Here is a 19,370-nt window from a genome sequence, read left to right as displayed (position 1 = left end):
AATGGAATCATCCCCCAAAAGCCTTTTAGATTCGCTTCTTGTGATTTGGTATAGATCAGTTCATGATTTGATGAAAATTACTCCAAATGAGACAGTTCTTCCTGATCAATGTTAGTCATTAATGACACTTGGAATCATCCTCCCAAATCCTTTGATAATTAACTCCTGGGGATTGTGAATAAAATCGGTTGGTGAAAATTAGTAGGAAAGAGAAAATTCATTCCTCACCCGTCTTCTGATGAATTTCCCATGGAATCATCCACCGGAAAACAATTGCATTCTCTCTTGGTGTGTTGGAAGAGATTGGTTTGTGCAAATTACTCAAAGTACGAAAATCGTTCTTTACAAGCACCTAGTGGTAAAGACTCCAGCAATCCAGATTCTCTCCTCCTGAGTTTGTAGAGATTGGTTCATGAAAATGACTAAAAAATCAAACCTTTATTACTGATCACTGCATCGAATTAGTACCTCATGGAGTCATCCTCCAAAGGCCTTTTAGCTACTCTGCTGGTCACTTGCTAGAGATGGGTAGTGTAAATTGCAAAAAATGAGACCTTCAATACGAATCAGATGTAGCCATTGATGTCTCATGCACGCTTCCTCGAAAAGCCATTCGGATTCTCTCCTGATCCTTTGGTAGAGATGGGTTCATGAAAATTACAAAAATCCAACAGTAATTACTGATCACTGCTAGTCATTAACTCCATCTGGCATGACCCTCCAAAATCCTTTCAGAATTGCTTCTGGTGATTTGTTATAGGTCGAGTCTCGAAAATTCCGACAAATAAGCAATTCAGAACGGCTTGGTGGTAGTCATTCATTCCTCACATAATGAGCCTCCTTAGTACATTCCAATTCGCTCCTGTTGACTTGGAAGAAATCAGTTCCTGAAATAGACTCAAAATGAGAAATTCACCTTGGATGTGCGCAACAGATAAATTGGAGAAGGAATCTTCCTGAAAGACCCGAGGATTCACTTCTCGTCCTATGGTACAGAGCAGTGCGTGAAAATTATTCCAGATGAGAAAGACATGCCTAATCTGGTATCCTGAACTATTTCTCATGGAAACATCCACCAAAACACAAGTCTCTTCTCTCTTCAGGATTTGGTGGAGATTGATCGTGTAAATTGCTAAAAATGAGAAAGTTAGAACTGATCAATACTATAAATCAGTGACAAATGGAATCATCCCCCAAAAGCCTTTCAGATTCGCTTCTTGTGATTTGGAAGAGATCAGTTCATGATTTGATGAAAATTACTCCAAATGAGACAGTTCTTCCTGATCAATGTTAGTCATTAATGACACTTGGAATCATCCTCCCAAATCCTTTGATAATTAACTCCTGGGGATTGTGAATAAAATCGGTTGGTGAAAATTAGTAGGAAAGAGAAAATTCATTCCTCACCCATCTTCTGATGAATTTCCCATGGAATCATCCACCGGAAAACAATTGCATTCTCTCTTGGTGTGTTGGAAGAGATTGGTTTGTGCAAATTACTCAAAGTACGAAAATCGTTCTTTACAAGCACCTAGTGGTAAAGACTCCAGCAATCCAGATTCTCTCCTCCTGAGTTTGTAGAGATTGGTTCATGAAAATGACTAAAAAATCAAACCTTTATTACTGATTACTGCATCTAATTAGTACCTCATGGAATCATCCTCCAAAGACCTTTTAGCTACTCTGCTGGTCACTTGCTAGAGATGGGTAGTGTAAATTGCTAAAAATGAGACCTTCAATACGAATCAGATGTAGCCATTGATGTCTCATGCACGCTTCCTCGAAAAGCCATTCGGATTCTCTCCTGATCCTTTGGTAGAGATGGGTTCATGAAAATTACAAAAATCCAACAGTAATTACTGATCACTGCTAGTCATTAACTCCATCTGGCATGACCCTCCAAAATCCTTTCAGAATTGCTTCTGGTGATTTGTTATAGGTCGAGTCTCGAAAATTCCGACAAATAAGCAATTCAGAACGGCTTGGTGGTAGTCATTCATTCCTCACATAATGAGCCTCCTTAGTACATTCCAATTCGCTCCTGTTGACTTGGAAGAAATCAGTTCCTGAAATAGACTCAAAATGAGAAATTCACCTTGGATGTGCGCAACAGATAAATTGGAGAAGGAATCTTCCTGAAAGACCCGAGGATTCACTTCTCGTCCTATGGTACAGAGCAGTGCGTGAAAATTATTCCAGATGAGAAAGACATGCCTAATCTGGTATCCTGAACTATTTCTCATGGAAACATCCACCAAAACACAAGTCTCTTCTCTCTTCAGGATTTGGTGGAGATTGATCGTGTAAATTGCTAAAAATGAGAAAGTTAGAACTGATCAATACTATAAATCAGTGACAAATGGAATCATCCCCCAAAAGCCTTTCAGATTCGCTTCTTGTGATTTGGTAGAGATCAGTTCATGATTTGATGAAAATTACTCCAAATGAGACAGTTCTTCCTGATCAATGTTAGTCATTAATGACACTTGGAATCATCCTCCCAAATCCTTTGATAATTAACTCCTGGGGATTGTGAATAAAATCGGTTGGTGAAAATTAGTAGGAAAGAGAAAATTCATTCCTCACCCGTCTTCTGATGAATTTCCCATGGAATCATCCACCGGAAAACAATTGCATTCTCTCTTGGTGTGTTGGAAGAGATTGGTTTGTGCAAATTACTCAAAGTACGAAAATTGTTCTTTACAAGCACCTAGTGGTAAAGACTCCAGCAATCCAGATTCTCTCCTTCTGAGTTTGTAGAGATTGGTTCATGAAAATGACTAAAAAATCAAACCTTTATTACTGATCACTGCATCGAATTAGTACCTCATGGAGTCATCCTCCAAAGGCCTTTTAGCTACTCTGCTGGTCACTTGCTAGAGATGGGTAGTGTAAATTGCAAAAAATGAGACCTTCAATACGAATCAGATGTAGCCATTGATGTCTCATGCACGCTTCCTCGAAAAGCCATTCGGATTCTCTCCTGATCCTTTGGTAGAGATGGGTTCATGAAAATTACAAAAATCCAACAGTAATTACTGATCACTGCTAGTCATTAACTCCATCTGGCATGACCCTCCAAAATCCTTTCAGAATTGCTTCTGGTGATTTGTTATAGGTCAAGTCTCGAAAATTCCGAAAAATAAGCAATTCTGAACGGCTTGGTGGTAGTCATTCATTCCTCACATAATGAGCCTCCTTAGCACATTCCAATTCCCTCCTGTTGACTTGGAAGAAATCAGTTCCTGAAATAGACTCAAAATGAGAAATTCACCTTGGATGTGCGCAACAGATCAATTGGAGAAGGAATCTTCCTGAAAGACCCGAGGATTCACTTCTCGTCCTATGGTACAGAGCAGTGCGTGAAAATTATTCCAGATGAGAAAGACATGCCTAATCTGGTATCCTGAACTATTTCTCATGGAAACATCCACCAAAACACAAGTCTCTTCTCTCTTCAGGATTTGGTGGAGATTGATCGTGAAAATTGCTAAAAATGAGAAAGTTAGAACTGATCAATACTATAAATCAGTGACAAATGGAATCATCCCCCAAAAGCCTTTTAGATTCGCTTCTTGTGATTTGGTAGAGATCAGTTCATGATTTGATGAAAATTACTCCAAATGAGACAGTTCTTCCTGATCAATGTTAGTCATTAATGACACTTGGAATCATCCTCCCAAATCCTTTGATAATTAACTCCTGGGGATTGTGAATAAAATCGGTTGGTGAAAATTAGTAGGAAAGAGAAAATTCATTCCTCACCCGTCTTCTGATGAATTTCCCATGGAATCATCCACCGGAAAACAATTGCATTCTCTCTTGGTGTGTTGGAAGAGATTGGTTTGTGCAAATTACTCAAAGTACGAAAATCGTTCTTTACAAGCACCTAGTGGTAAAGACTCCAGCAATCCAGATTCTCTCCTCCTGAGTTTGTAGAGATTGGTTCATGAAAATGACTAAAAAATCAAACCTTTATTACTGATCGCTGCATCGAATTAGTACCTCATGGAATCATCCTCCAAAGACCTTTTAGCTACTCTGCTGGTCACTTGCTAGAGATGGGTAGTGTAAATTGCTAAAAATGAGACCTTCAATACGAATCAGATGTAGCCATTGATGTCTCATGCACGCTTCCTCGAAAAGCCATTCGGATTCTCTCCTGATCCTTTGGTAGAGATGGGTTCATGAAAATTACAAAAATCCAACAGTAATTACTGATCACTGCTAGTCATTAACTCCATCTGGCATGACCCTCCAAAATCCTTTCAGAATTGCTTCTGGTGATTTGTTATAGGTCGAGTCTCGAAAACTCCGAAAAATAAGCAATTCTGAACGGCTTGGTGGTAGTCATTCATTCCTCACATAATGAGCCTCCTTAGTACATTCCAATTCGCTCCTGTTGACTTGGAAGAAATCAGTTCCTGAAATAGACTCAAAATGAGAAATTCACCTTGGATGTGCGCAACAGATCAATTTGAGAAGGAATCTTCCTGAAAGACCCGAGGATTCACTTCTCGTCCTATGGTACAGAGCAGTGCGTGAAAATTATTCCAGATGAGAAAGACATGCCTAATTTGGTATCCTGATCTATTTCTCATGGAAACATCCACCAAAACACAAGTCTCTTCGCTCTTCAGGATTTGGTGGAGATTGATCGTGAAAATTGCTAAAAATGAGAAAGTTAGAATTGATCAATACTATAAATCAGTGAAAAATGGAATCATCCCCCAAAAGCCTTTCAGATTCGCTTCTTGTGATTTGGTAGACATCAGTTCATGATTTGATGAAAATTACTCCAAAGGAGACAGTTCTTCCTGATCAATGTTAGTCATTAATGACACTTGGAATCATCCTCCCAAATCCTTTGATAATTAACTCCTGGGGATTGTGAATAAAATCGGTTGGTGAAAATTAGTAGGAAAGAGAAAATTCATTCCTCACCCGTCTTCTGATGAATTTCCCATGGAATCATCCACCGGAAAACAATTGCATTCTCTCTTGGTGTGTTGGAAAAGATTGGTTTGTGCAAATTACTCAAAGTACGAAAATCGTTCTTTACAAGCACCTAGTGGTAAAGACTCCAGCAATCCAGATTCTCTCCTCCTGAGTTTGTAGAGATTGGTTCATGAAAATGACTAAAAAATCAAACCTTTATTACTGATCGCTGCATCGAATTAGTACCTCATGGAATCATCCTCCAAAGACCTTTTAGCTACTCTGCTGGTCACTTGGTAGAGATGGGTAGTGTAAATTGCTAAAAATGAGACCTTCAATACGAATCAGATGTAGCCATTGATGTCTCATGCACGCTTCCTCGAAAAGCCATTCGGATTCTCTCCTGATCCTTTGGTAGAGATGGGTTCATGAAAATTACAAAAATCCAACAGTAATTACTGATCACTGCTAGTCATTAACTCCACCTGGCATGACCCTCCAAAATCCTTTCAGAATTGCTTCTGGTGATTTGTTATAGGTCGAGTCTCGAAAACTCCGAAAAATAAGCAATTCTGAACGGCTTGGTGGTAGTCATTCACTCCTCACATAATGAGCCTCCTTAGTACATTCCAATTCGCTCCTGTTGACTTGGAAGAAATCAGTTCCTGAAATAGACTCAAAATGAGAAATTCACCTTGGATGTGCGCAACAGATCAATTTGAGAAGGAATCTTCCTGAAAGACCCGAGGATTCACTTCTCGTCCTATGGTACAGAGCAGTGCGTGAAAATTATTCCAGATGAGAAAGACATGCCTAATCTGGTATCCTGATCTATTTCTCATGGAAACATCCACCAAAACACAAGTCTCTTCGCTCTTCAGGATTTGGTGGAGATTGATCGTGAAAATTGCTAAAAATGAGAAAGTTAGAATTGATCAATACTATAAATCAGTGAAAAATGGAATCATCCCCCAAAAGCCTTTCAGATTCGCTTCTTGTGATTTGGTAGACATCAGTTCATGATTTGATGAAAATTACTCCAAAGGAGACAGTTCTTCCTGATCAATGTTAGTCATTAATGACACCTGGAATCATCCTCCCAAATCCTTTGATAATTAACTCCTGGGGATTGTGAATAAAATCGGTTGGTGAAAATTAGTAGGAAAGAGAAAATTCATTCCTCACCCGTCTTCTGATGAATTTCCCATGGAATCATCCACCGGAAAACAATTGCATTCTCTCTTGGTGTGTTGGAAAAGATTGGTTTGTGCAAATTACTCAAAGTACGAAAATCGTTCTTTACAAGCACCTAGTGGTAAAGACTCCAGCAATCCAGATTCTCTCCTCCTGAGTTTGTAGAGATTGGTTCATGAAAATGACTAAAAAATCAAACCTTTATTACTGATCGCTGCATCGAATTAGTACCTCATGGAATCATCCTCCAAAGACCTTTTAGCTACTCTGCTGGTCACTTGCTAGAGATGGGTAGTGTAAATTGCTAAAAATGAGACCTTCAATACGAATCAGATGTAGCCATTGATGTCTCATGCACGCTTCCTCGAAAAGCCATTCGGATTCTCTCCTGATCCTTTGGTAGAGATGGGTTCATGAAAATTACAAAAATCCAACAGTAATTACTGATCACTGCTAGTCATTAACTCCACCTGGCATGACCCTCCAAAATCCTTTCAGAATTGCTTCTGGTGATTTGTTATAGGTCGAGTCTCGAAAACTCCGAAAAATAAGCAATTCTGAACGGCTTTTTGGTAGTCATTCATTCCTCACATAATGAGCCTCCTTAGTACATTCCAATTCGCTCCTGTTGACTTGGAAGAAATCAGTTCCTGAAATAGACTCAAAATGAGAAATTCACCTTGGATGTGCGCAACAGATCAATTTGAGAAGGAATCTTCCTGAAAGACCCGAGGATTCACTTCTCGTCCTATGGTACAGAGCAGTGCGTGAAAATTATTCCAGATGAGAAAGACATGCCTAATTTGGTATCCTGATCTATTTCTCATGGAAACATCCACCAAAACACAAGTCTCTTCGCTCTTCAGGATTTGGTGGAGATTGATCGTGAAAATTGCTAAAAATGAGAAAGTTAGAATTGATCAATACTATAAATCAGTGACAAATGGAATCATCCCCGAAAAGCCTTTCAGATTCGCTTCTTGTGATTTGGTAGACATCAGTTCATGATTTGATGAAAATTACTCCAAAGGAGACAGTTCTTCCTGATCAATGTTAGTCATTAATGACACTTGGAATCATCCTCCCAAATCCTTTGATAATTAACTCCTGGGGATTGTGAATAAAATCGGTTGGTGAAAATTAGTAGGAAAGAGAAAATTTATTCCTCATCCGTCTTCTGATGAATTTCCCATGGAATCATCCACCGGAAAACAATTGCATTCTCTCTTGGTGTGTTGGAAAATATTTGTTTGTGCAAATTACTCAAAGTACGAAAATCGTTCTTTACAAGCACCTAGTGGTAAAGACTCCAGCAATCCAGATTCTCTCCTCCTGAGTTTGTAGAGATTGGTTCATGAAAATGACTAAAAAATCAAACCTTTATTACTGATCGCTGCATCGAATTAGTACCTCATGGAATCATCCTCCAAAGACCTTTTAGCTACTCTGCTGGTCACTTGCTAGAGATGGGTAGTGTAAATTGCTAAAAATGAGACCTTCAATACGAATCAGATGTAGCCATTGATGTCTCATGCACGCTTCCTCAAAAAGCCATTCGGATTCTCTCCTGATCCTTTGGTAGAGATGGGTTCATGAAAATTACAAAAATCCAACAGTAATTACTGATCACTGCTAGTCATTAACTCCATCTGGCATGACCCTCCAAAATCCTTTCAGAATTGCTTCTGGTGATTTGTTATAGGTCGAGTCTCGAAAACTCCGACAAATAAGCAATTCTGAACGGCTTGGTGGTAGTCATTCATTCCTCACATAATGAGCCTCCTTAGTACATTCCAATTCGCTCCTGTTGACTTGGAAGAAATCAGTTCCTGAAATAGACTCAAAATGAGAAATTCACCTTGGATGTGCGCAACAGATAAATTTGAGAAGGAATCTTCCTGAAAGATCCGAGGATTCACTTCTCGTCCTATGGTACAGAGCAGTGCGTGAAAATTATTCCAGATGAGAAAGACATGCCTAATTTGGTATCCTGATCTATTTCTTATGGAAACATCCACCAAAACACAAGTCTCTTCTCTCTTCAGTATTTGGTGGAGATTCATCGTGAAAATTGCTAAAAATGAGAAAGTTAGAACTTATCAATACTATAAATCAGTGACAAATGGAATCATCCCCCAAAAGCCTTTCAGATTCGCTTCTTGTGATTTGGTAGAGATCAGTTCATGATTTGATGAAAATTACTCCAAATGAGACAGTTCTTCCTGATCAATGTTATTCATTAATGACACTTGGAATCATCCTCCCAAATCCTTTGATAATTAACTCCTGGGGTTGTGAATAAAATCGGTTGGTGAAAATTAGTAGGAAAGAGAAAATTCATTCCTCACCCGTCTTCTGATGAATTTCCCATGGAATCATCCACCGGAAAACAATTGCATTCTCTCTTGGTGTGTTGGAAGAGATTGGTTTGTGCAAATTACTCAAAGTACGAAAATCGTTCTTTGCAAGCACCTAGTGGTAAAGACTCCAGCAATCCAGATTCTCTCCTCCTGAGTTTGTAGAGATTGGTTCATGAAAATGACTAAAAAATGAAACCTTTATTACTGATCACTGCATCGAATTAGTACCTCATGGAATCATCCTCCAAAGACCTTTTAGCTACTCTGCTGGTCACTTGCTAGAGATGGGCAGTGTAAATTTCTGAAAATGAGACATTCCTTACGAATGAGATGTATCCGTTGATGTCTCATGCTCTCTTCCTCAAAGCGCCATTCGGATTCTCTTCTGATGCTTTGTTAGAGATCGGTTCATGACAATTACTAACATTGAGACAGTTATTAGTGATCACCGCTAGTCATTAACTACATCTGCAATAATCCTCCAAAATCTTTTCAGATTTGCTTCTGGTGATTTGTTAGAGGTCGATTCTCGAAAATTCTGAAACATGAGAAATTCTTAACGGCTTAGTGCCAGTCATTCTTTACTCACATAATGATCCTCCTCGGTACATCTCAAATCGATTCTGTTGACTTGGAAGAAATCAGGTCCTGAAATATACTCAAAATGAGAAATTCATCTTTGTGCTGTGCGACAGATATTTTTGAGAGGGAATCTTGCTGAAAGCCCCGAGGAGTCACTTCTCGTCAGACGGTGCAGAGCAGTTTGTGAAAATTACTCAAAATGAGAACGTCATTCGTAATCAGCTATCCTGATGTCTTTCTCATGGGACCATCCACCAAAAAGCAAGTCTATTCTCTCTTTCGCATTTGGCAGAGATTTATCGTGAAAATGGCTAAAATAGAGAAAGTTATAACTGATCAATGCTAATAATCAATGACAAATGGAATCATCCTCCAAATGCCTTTCAGCTTGGCTCCTTGTGATTAGGTAGATATGAGTTGACGATTTGGTAGAAATGACTAAAAAGGAGGCATTTCTTTCTGATCAAGGTTAGCAATTAATTACACATGGAATCATCCTCCGTACTATATTCATAATTAGCTCCTTGTGATTTGGAATAAAATCGGTTCGTGAAAATTACTAGGAATGAGACAATTCATTTCTCATCCGTCTTCTGATAAATTTCCCAAGGAATCATCCAGCAGAAAAGCAAAGGCATTCTCCCTTGGTGTGTTGGAACAGATCGGTTCGTGCAAATGACTCAAGGTAGAAAATCATTCTTTAGAAGGCCCTAGTGGTGAAGACTCCAGCAATCCAGCTTCTCTCCTGGTGAGTTCGTAGCGATTGGTTCAAGAAAATTACTCCTAAGGAGACTTAAATTATTGACAAGTACTAGTGCTAAAGCTCTCCTCGAATGATTAACCAAAATGCTTTTTGATACGATGACACAGAACGGCACAGAACACGACACACAAAATTTACACACAACAAAGACACACACACATCGCGACACGGAAAGCATCACACACAAAACATCACACACACGACCCACAACATCTCACACACACTCACTCGCTCAACACAAAATGATCCACAACATGTCACACGCAACACAAGACGACCCACAATATGTCGAGCGCTGTGGAGCGAGGGCTCCGGCTCGGCTTTTGCAGCGGCTCTGGCAAGGAATGGTGCCGGAGCTCTCGCCGGAGGGGAACACGGCAGGAGGGGGCCTGAGCCGCTTGGGCCTCTTTCCAAGGTGGCGGAAGCAGGCCTCCGCTCTCTGCCCTCTGCAGACCTGGCTGCCAGGTCAGTGCTTCCAGTTCCTCCTCCGCACTCGCTGTCGTCCTCCTCAGCGGCCGTGGGCGTCCTCGCTGGGGACGGGGCTCAGGGGGATGAAGGTGGGGTGGGGCCAGAGTCTCTTGAGCGGAGTGACTCTGTGGGGTGCCGTTAGAAAAGGAGATTTTGGTTGGGATGCTCCAGGTGTAATGGGAGGAGAGTGGAGGGCGGATCCCCGCTGTGTGGGAGAGGCAAACAGTGGAGCCTCCGAGACATTGCCGACTGAGATGGTAACTTACTTGTTTTTTTCCCCTTGGGCTGGGTTTAGTAGCAAGGAAAAAGAAGTCAAGCCTCAGAGTCTACTGCCCTCATGCGACAGAATGTGAGTGAGAGCAGCGAGCCTGTGACCGTTGGGGATGCCAGGCAAGAGCCCTCCATCTGGGCACCGAGCTATCGCCAGTCTCCATGAGAGAAGTGTCTGGTTTGGTGAGGACTCTACTCACGCCCCACCTGAGTCCGGGTCGGGAAGCCACATCCATTAGGGTTCGGTTTGTAAGCAAAGGTTCCTGATCAGCTGTAGTTCTGAGGGAGAAAAGGTCCCTTTTCAGAGGCTGCTCGTTTCTCTGGTCATGAACGGTGTCTTCTCCACAACTGAAGCTTGGATCCAAGAGGATGACTCCAGGTGGTGAGTTGCTTGCCTTGCTCTCCTGTTTCTCTGTTTTCTCTCCTGTGTTCACCAACTCTCTCTTTCTTTTCTCTCCTCTTCTCTCCTCGTGCCGTGTCCCTTCACAGGACACGGGTAGGTGTGCATTCCCACAAGGGAGGTCTCGGGAGCCATGGAAAAGTCGGAGCGGACGAAAATCATGCAGGGCAGTAGAAAGGCTGCTGAAAGTACCTGAAGAGACAAAGAACATGAGAAGGGGGAAGTCCAGCCTAAAACATGAGTGTAGTCTGTAAAGAGAAACAAGGGGAAGTCAAAGCCACAGAAACTCTTCAAGTTGCCGAAAGACAAGTAGGATGGGAAATTACTTCTTGAATCCAGTCTCTTGAAGATCTTAGGCTCAGTATGCGTGCCTATTTGGAGTTGCTGAGCAATCTGCCTTCTTCTGTTTGCTCTCCCTTCTAATCACTGAAAATCTACCTATCTCTTCTTTGTTTATTTTTATTATTATTATTATTCAACTCAGTTTGTGCAACTGGTGCTCCATGAGGAAATGATTTGTGTATTACTCCAAGGGGCTGCCCGGTGTCACTGTTGCTCCAGGAGGGAAATGATTTGAGCACTACCTGAATTGGCCACGCAGTGTCACCATTGCTCCGTCAGGGAAATGCTTTCTGCATTACTCCAAGTGGCCACCCAGTGTCACTGTTGGTCCAGGAGGGAAATGATTTGTGCATTACACTGACTGGCCACCCAGTGTCACTGTTGCTCCATGCGGGAAATGCTTTGTCCATGACCTGAATTGGCCACACACATCACTGTTGCTCCGGGGGTGGGGGGGAGGCGGGGGATTGTTTGTGTGTTACTCCTGAGTGGCCACGTCGTGTCACTCTTCCTCCATGAGGGAAATGCTTTGTGCATTACCCTGTGTGGCCACCCAAGACAACACACACAGCACAACACCGACGCACATACACACAGAACACGTCACACATACAGATGGGTAGTGTAAATTGCTAAAAAGGAGACATTCATTACTAATCAGATGTAGCCGTTGATGTCTCATGCACACTTCCTCGAAAAGGCAGTCAGATTCTGTCCTGATCCTTTAGTAGAGCTCAGTTTATGACAATTACTAAAATTCAGACAGTTATTACTGATCACTGCTAGTCATTAACTCCATCTGGAATGATCCTGCAAAATCCTTTCAGATTTGCTTCTGGTGATTTCTAAGAGATCGAGTCTCGAAAATTCCGAAACATGAGAAATCCTTAACGGCTTCGTGCCAGTCATTCTTTCCTCACATAATGATCCTCCTCGGTACATCTCAAATCGCTCCTGTTGACTTGGAAGAAATCAGGTCCTGAAACATACTCAAAATGAGAAATTCATCTTTGAGGTGTGCGACAGATAAATTTGAGAAGGAATCTTCCTGAAAGCCGCGAGGATTCACTTCTCACGCTATGTTACAGATCGGTTTGTGAAAATTCATATCAGAAAGTTATTCCTCCTCATGTCTCCTGCTATATTTCTCATGCAATCATGCAGCAAAAAACAATTGTATTCTCTCTTCAGGATTTGGTAAAGCTCGCTTCGTGAAAATGACTAAACATGAGGAAATCATTCTTAACAAGTACAAGTGATAAAGATTCCAGCAATAATCTTCCAGCTGTCAAAGTCAGATTCAAGACTCCCTGAATTTGTCAGACCACTCTGTAGATTAGCAAAACGCATTGCCAATGCACCCAGACAGATGTGAGTCTCCTGCAAAGCTCAAGCTAACTTATTTATATAGCTACTCTAAACCAATTTAACATAGGAGACAAAAGGAAGCGGAAACTGAGAACTATACATACATATCTTATTTTCACACGAACGTTTACCAGACTCCTACCTCAGGAGGTGCTCTAACTTAATTAGTTTGAGGACCCATGGACTCACACGCCCTAATGTTTCTCTTCCTGACATCTATATTTCAACAAAGCCTTCAAACAGCATATCTTGAAAGAATTATAATTTCAATACAATTTATTCTGCTTTCACACAACACTATTTCCAGTCTCTCAGGATGATGTGGAAGCAATCGGTTCGTGAACATTTCTAAAGATGAGAAATTCATCATTGATGTGTGCCACCGATAACTTTCTCAAAGAATCGTCTGGAGAGCCCGTAGGATTCACTTCCGGTCAAAGCTGCAGCTCTATTCCTGAAATTTCCTGAATAATGAGAAAGTAATGCCTTCTCAGGGTTTCTAATACATTTCTCATGGAGTCATCCAAGAAAGCCAGAAGGATTCTCGCCTCAGGATTCGATGAATATCACTCAGTGAAACTTACTACAAAGGAGACAGTTATACCGGAAAAGTGCAAGTAATCAGTACCTCATGGAATCATCCTCCAAAGACCTTTTAGATACTCTCCTGCTCATTTGATAGAGATGGGTAGTGTAAATTGCTAAAAATGAGACCTTCAATACGAATCAGATGTAGCCATTGATGTCTCATGTACGCTTCCTCGAAAAGCCATTTGGATTGTCTCCTGATCCTTTGGTAGAGATCGGTTCATGAAAATTACAAAAATTCAACAGTAATTACTGATCACTGCTAGTTATTAACTCCATCTGGCATGATCCTCCAAAATCCTTTCAGATTTGCTTCTGGTGATTTGTTATAGGTCGAGTCTCGAAAATTCCAAAAAATAAGCAATTCTCAACGGCTTGGTGGTAGTCATTCATGCCTCACATAATGAGCCTCCTTCGTACATTCCAATTCGCTCCTGTTGACTTGGAAGAAATCAGTCCTGAAATAGACTCAAAATGAGAAATTCATCTTGGATGTGCACAACAGATAAATTGGAGAAGGAATCTTCCTGAAAGACCGGGGAGTCACTTCTCATCCAATGGTACAGAGCAGTGCGTGAAAATTACTCCTGATGAGAAAGACAAGCCTAATCTGGTATCCTGACCTATTACTCATGGAAACATCCACCAAAAACACAAGTCTCTTATCTCTTCAGGATTTGGTGGAGATAGATCGTGAAAATTTCTAAAAATGAGAAAGTTAGAACTGATCAATACTATAAATCAGTGACAAATGGAATCATCCCCCAAAAGCCTTTCAGATTCGCTTCTTGTGATTTGGTAGAGATCAGTTCATGATTTGATGAAAATTACTCCAAAGGAGACAGTTCTTCCTGATCAATGTTAGTCATTAATGACACTTGGAATCATCCTCCCAAATCCTTTGATAATTAACTCCTGGGGATTCTGAATAAAATCGGTTGGTGAAAATTAGTAGGAAAGAGAAAATTCATTCCTCACCCGTCTTCTGATGAATTTCCCATGGAATCATCCACCGGAAAACAATTGCATTCTCTCTTGGTGTGTTGGAAAAGATTGGTTTGTGCAAATTACTCAAAGTACGAAAATCGTTCTTTACAAGCACCTAGTGGTAAAGACTCCAGCAATCCAGATTCTCTCCTCCTGAGTTTGTAGAGATTGGTTCATGAAAATGACTAAAAAATCAAACCTTTATTACTGATCACTGCATCGAATTAGTACCTCATGGAGTCATCCTCCAAAGGCCTTTTAGCTACTCTGCTGGTCACTTGCTAGAGATGGGTAGTGTAAATTGCAAAAAATGAGACCTTCAATACGAATCAGATGTAGCCATTGATGTCTCATGCACGCTTCCTCGAAAAGCCATTCGGATTCTCTCCTGATCCTTTGGTAGAGATGGGTTCATGAAAATTACAAAAATCCAACAGTAATTACTGATCACTGCTAGTCATTAACTCCATCTGGCATGACCCTCCAAAATCCTTTCAGAATTGCTTCTGGTGATTTGTTATAGGTCGAGTCTCGAAAATTCCGACAAATAAGCAATTCAGAACGGCTTGGTGGTAGTCATTCATTCCTCACATAATGAGCCTCCTTAGTACATTCCAATTCGCTCCTGTTGACTTGGAAGAAATCAGTTCCTGAAATAGACTCAAAATGAGAAATTCACCTTGGATGTGCGCAACAGATAAATTGGAGAAGGAATCTTCCTGAAAGACCCGAGGATTCACTTCTCGTCCTATGGTACAGAGCAGTGCGTGAAAATTATTCCAGATGAGAAAGACATGCCTAATCTGGTATCCTGAACTATTTCTCATGGAAACATCCACCAAAACACAAGTCTCTTCTCTCTTCAGGATTTGGTGGAGATTGATCGTGAAAATTGCTAAAAATGAGAAAGTTAGAACTGATCAATACTATAAATCAGTGACAAATGGAATCATCCCCCAAAAGCCTTTTAGATTCGCTTCTTGTGATTTGGTAGAGATCAGTTCATGATTTGATGAAAATTACTCCAAATGAGACAGTTCTTCCTGATCAATGTTAGTCATTAATGACACTTGGAATCATCCTCCCAAATCCTTTGATAATTAACTCCTGGGGATTGTGAATAAAATCGGTTGGTGAAAATTAGTAAGAAAGAGAAAATTCATTCCTCACCCGTCTTCTGATGAATTTCCCATGGAATCATCCACCGGAAAACAATTGCATTCTCTCTTGGTGTGTTGGAAGAGATTGGTTTGTGCAAATTACTCAAAGTACGAAAATCGTTCTTTACAAGCACCTAGTGGTAAAGACTCCAGCAATCCAGATTCTCTCCTCCTGAGTTTGTAGAGATTGGTTCATGAAATGACTAAAAAATCAAACCTTTCTTACTGATCACTGCATCGAATTAGTACCTCATGGAGTCATCCTCCAAAGGCCTTTTAGCTACTCTGCTGGTCACTTGCTAGAGATGGGTAGTGTAAATTGCAAAAAATGAGACCTTCAATACGAATCAGATGTAGCCATTGATGTCTCATGCACGCTTCCTCGAAAAGCCATTCGGATTCTCTCCTGATCCTTTGGTAGAGATGGGTTCATGAAAATTACAAAAATCCAACAGTAATTACTGATCACTGCTAGTCATTAACTCCACCTGGCATGACCCTCCAAAATCCTTTCAGAATTGCTTCTGGTGATTTGTTATAGGTCGAGTCTCGAAAATTCCGAAAAATAAGCAATTCTGAACGGCTTGGTGGTAGTCATTCATTCCTCACATAATGAGCCTCCTTAGCACATTCCAATTCCCTCCTGTTGACTTGGAAGAAATCAGTTCCTGAAATAGACTCAAAATGAGAAATTCACCTTGGATGTGCGCAACAGATCAATTCGAGAAGGAATCTTCCTGAAAGACCCGAGGATTCACTTCTCGTCCTATGGTACAGAGCAGTGCGTGAAAATTATTCCAGATGAGAAAGACATGCCTAATCTGGTATCCTGAACTATTTCTCATGGAAACATCCACCAAAACACAAGTCTCTTCTCTCTTCAGGATTTGGTGGAGATTGATCGTGAAAATTGCTAAAAATGAGAAAGTTAGAACTGATCAATACTATAAATCAGTGACAAATGGAATCATCCCCCAAAAGCCTTTCAGATTCGCTTCTTGTGATTTGGTAGAGATCAGTTCATGATTTGATGAAAATTACTCCAAATGAGACAGTTCTTCCTGATCAATGTTAGTCATTAATGACACTTGGAATCGTCCTCCCAAATCCTTTGATAATTAACTCCTGGGGATTGTGAATAAAATCGGTTGGTGAAAATTAGTAGGAAAGAGAAAATTCATTCCTCACCCGTCTTCTGATGAATTTCCCATGGAATCATCCACCGGAAAACAATTGCATTCTCTCTTGGTGTGTTGGAAGAGATTGGTTTGTGCAAATTACTCAAAGTACGAAAATCGTTCTTTACAAGCACCTAGTGGTAAAGACTCCAGCAATCCAGATTCTCTCCTCCTGAGTTTGTAGAGATTGGTTCATGAAAATGACTAAAAAATCAAACCTTTATTACTGATTACTGCATCTAATTAGTACCTCATGGAATCATCCTCCAAAGACCTTTTAGCTACTCTGCTGGTCACTTGCTAGAGATGGGTAGTGTAAATTGCTAAAAATGAGACCTTCAATACGAATCAGATGTAGCCATTGATGTCTCATGCACGCTTCCTCGAAAAGCCATTCGGATTCTCTCCTGATCCTTTGGTAGAGATGGGTTCATGAAAATTACAAAAATCCAACAGTAATTACTGATCACTGCTAGTCATTAACTCCATCTGGCATGACCCTCCAAAATCCTTTCAGAATTGCTTCTGGTGATTTGTTATAGGTCGAGTCTCGAAAATTCCGAAAAATAAGCAATTCTGAACGGCTTGGTGGTAGTCATTCATTCCTCACATAATGAGCCTCCTTAGTACATTCCAATTCGCTCCTGTTGACTTGGAAGAAATCAGTTCCTGAAATAGACTGAAAATGAGAAATTCACCTTGGATGTGCGCAACAGATAAATTGGAGAAGGAATCTTCCTGAAAGACCCGAGGATTCACTTCTCGTCCTATGGTACAGAGCAGTGCGTGAAAATTATTCCAGATGAGAAAGACATGCCTAATCTGGTATCCTGAACTATTTCTCATGGAAACATCCACCGAAACACAAGTCTCTTCTCTCTTCAGGATTTGGTGGAGATTGATCGTGAAAATTGCTAAAAATGAGAAAGTTAGAACTGATCAATACTATAAATCAGTGACAAATGGAATCATCCCCCAAAAGCCTTTTAGATTCGCTTCTTGTGATTTGGTAGAGATCAGTTCATGATTTGATGAAAATTACTCCAAATGAGACAGTTCTTCCTGATCAATGTTAGTCATTAATGACACTCTGAATCATCCTCCCAAATCCTTTGATAATTAACTCCTGGTGATTGTGAATAAAATCGGTTGGTGAAAATTAGTAGGAAAGAGAAAATTCATTCCTCACCCGTCTTCTGATGAATTTCCCATGGAATCATCCACCGGAAAACAATTGCATTCTCTCTTGGTGTGTTGGAAGAGATTGGTTTATGCAAATTACTCAAAGTATGAAAATCGTTCTTTACAAGCACCTAGTGGTAAAGACTCCAGCAATCCAGATTCTCTCCTCCTGAGTTTGTAGAGATTGGTTCATGAAAATGACTAAAAAATCAAACCTTTATTACTGATCACTGCATCGAATTAGTACCTCATGGAATCATCCTCCAAAGGCTTTTTAGTTACTCTGCTGGTCACTTGCTAGAGATGGGTAGTGTAAATTGCTAAAAATGAGACCTTCAATATGAATCAGATGTAGCCATTGATGTCTTATGCACACTTCCTCGAAAAGCCATTCGGATTCTCTCCTGATCCTTGGGTAGAGATGGGTTCATGAAAATTACAAAAATCCAACAGTAATTACTGATCACTGCTAGTCATTAACTCCATCTGGCATGACCCTCCAAAATCCTTTCAGAATTGCTTCTGGTGATTTGTTATAGGTCGAGTCTCGAAAATTCCGAAAAATAAGCAATTCTGAACGGCTTGGTGGTAGTCATTCATTCCTCACATAATGAGCCTCCTTGGCACATTCCAATTCGCTCCTGTTGACTTGGAAGAAATCAGTTCCTGAAATAGACTCAAAATGAGAAATTCACCTTGGATGTGCGCAACAGATAAATTGGAGAAGGAATCTTCCTGAAAGACCCGAGGATTCACTTCTCGTCCTATGGTACAGAGCAGTGCGTGAAAATTATTCCAGATGAGAAAGACATGCCTAATCTGGTATCCTGAACTATTTCTCATGGAAACATCCACCAAAACACAAGTCTCTTCTCTCTTCAGGATTTGGTGGAGATTGATCGTGTAAATTGCTAAAAATGAGAAAGTTAGAACTGATCAATACTATAAATCAGTGACAAATGGAATCATCCCCCAAAAGCCTTTCAGATTCGCTTCTTGTGATTTGGTAGAGATCAGTTCATGATTTGATGAAAATTACTCCAAATGAGACAGTTCTTCCTGATCAATGTTAGTCATTAATGACACTTGGAATCATCCTCCCAAATCCTTTGATAATTAACTCCTGGGGATTGTGAATAAAATCGGTTGGTGAAAATTAGTAGGAAAGAGAAAATTCATTCCTCACCCATCTTCTGATGAATTTCCCATGGAATCATCCACCGGAAAACAATTGCATTCTCTCTTGGTGTGTTGGAAGAGATTGGTTTGTGCAAATTACTCAAAGTACGAAAATCGTTCTTTACAAGCACCTAGTGGTAAAGACTCCAGCAATCCAGATTCTCTCCTCCTGAATTTGTAGAGATTGGTTCATGAAAATGACTAAAAAATCAAACCTTTATTACTGATTACTGCATCTAATTAGTACCTCATGGAATCATCCTCCAAAGACCTTTTAGCTACTCTGCTGGTCACTTGCTAGAGATGGGTAGTGTAAATTGCTAAAAATGAGACCTTCAATACGAATCAGATGTAGCCATTGATGTCTCATGCACGCTTCCTCGAAAAGCCATTCGGATTCTCTCCTGATCC

This window comes from Eretmochelys imbricata, unplaced genomic scaffold, assembly GCF_965152235.1.
Source record: "Eretmochelys imbricata isolate rEreImb1 unplaced genomic scaffold, rEreImb1.hap1 Scaffold_29, whole genome shotgun sequence".
Classification (NCBI taxonomy): Eukaryota; Metazoa; Chordata; order Testudines; family Cheloniidae; genus Eretmochelys; species Eretmochelys imbricata.
The sequence above is the reverse complement of the archived record's forward strand: the minus strand, read 5'-3'. Positions refer to the sequence as shown.